Below are 1860 nucleotides of genomic sequence, written 5' to 3'. Positions count from 1 at the left end.
TCGAATCTAAAGGACCTTTGAATTCTTATCGTTTCTACCCTCCATTACAACTGCCCTAGTTGGGCCTCCTCATCTCTCAGGTAGGCTAAGGTAAAAGTCAGATTACAGTTCTCCTGACCTTGCATCGCGATTCTGCCTATGAGCATCACATAATCTCCTGCCCAGGCTTAAATATGCAATTGGTCCTGTGGTCTTCATGCTAAAAATTCCCAGCTCCACTCTTGGGTATAGAGTCTAGTATAAGGCCCTCTCTCCTGCTCTCTGAATCTGGGCAGCAGTGGGAAATGGTGGGCAGAGTGCTGAAAGCTGCAGAATACATAGCTCCAGGGATTGAAGTGAGCAGGCAGTACTCTAGGGAGTGCACACCCAGCCTGCCTCCAGTCTGCTTCTCTGAAAACAGCAAAACATGAGAAAGGAAAATGCCTTTTGGTAATTTCCAAATCAAAGTTTAATTCATTTATACCCATTCACCTTTAGAAATAAAGAGCATAAAGCATCATTTGCTAATGCTCTGATATTTCTGGCACATTTAAAATGTAAAAATGAATGCCTTTATTGATTTTTCTTCATCACAAAAGAGCCATATAACACAAATAAATCAACCTTTCCAGGTGGAGCCCATTTTTAGTGGGAAAACATACTGGCTGACAGAACAAATCAATTATAGGTCCCTACTGGGCTCCAAGTTATTTCTGAACTTAGTAGAACTTATGGGCTGAAGGTTCTGATGCCGTGAGAGCCCTTCTTCAATTGTGATTCCATCTTTTGAGCTCTGTTTAAACTATAGTTCAGTTTGGATAACAGCCCCTCCAGATACTGCAGCCTTGGAAGCTGACACTCTCAGGGAGTTCTCTGGATAGGTGGACTTGTGTTCTGGATCAGAGCATGAAGTGAAATGTAAGAGACGATGTTATACAGTTCTTACCATAGAGATCCTTGGACAGCTGGGGCAATTGGTAGACATGACTATCCTGGGCCTAGATCTGATTAATTCCTCTTTTTTAATGCCTACATCCTCTACTCTTGACTAATTAAACAATTATCCATCCTGTATCAGACAGACTTCCATCTGAGAAGCAAAAAATACCACATGTGATATAAAATTTGGAATTTGTTATAAGGACTCGAGCAGGCTACTGCCTCAGTTAGTGAGCCTGAGGCTACCTGTCTATGGGTCAGACAGGCAGAGCAGTGGTAGAAAAACAAGAAACTGGATATAGACAAAGTCAAGGGTTAAGGAAAACTAATTCAGGAAGAACACATTGGAACACACGTCTGCCTCTACCACCTCCAATCTTAATGCTGTAGATTATCTGCAAAAGAACTTGGCTCCCTTTGCCATGGAATTGCCTCTTACCTGGACCATACCTTGAAGAAACTGAAGGAAGAGCCTCTAGGAACCAGATATATCATGTGGTCTCATGTGGGTCTCAGTGCTATCCCATGCCAACCAGGTGAGCCAAAGGATCAGTGACAGCATGCATACATTGCATACCCAGTCTCTATCTATAGAGCATAGAAGTGGGGGGTTCACTTCCAGCTTAGTTAAGTTGAGACAAATCACTCCCACCTCACATAACTCAGGTTATCAGGTTGTCCTTGTGCCTTTTCACCTCCATGCCTTTGTTTATGGCTGGAATGATCAGAAATAGTCATTAGAGTGATAGGAATTGATAAAAATTCTCCTTAACCATCTCCATATTGTCTGGTTTGAAATCTACCCCTAATTGATCACATATCCCCTTTCATAAATAATTTTCTCATGAGCACTGACCCTGCTATTTCCCTGCTATCCATAGTCCACCCATTAGGAAATCTAGAGGTGCTCAGGGTGTAAAGATAGATATTTGTGAGTCTAGG

This window comes from Canis lupus, chromosome 19, assembly GCF_011100685.1.
Source record: "Canis lupus familiaris isolate Mischka breed German Shepherd chromosome 19, alternate assembly UU_Cfam_GSD_1.0, whole genome shotgun sequence".
NCBI lineage: Eukaryota > Metazoa > Chordata > Mammalia > Carnivora > Canidae > Canis > Canis lupus.
This window is presented reverse-complemented; position numbering follows the sequence as displayed.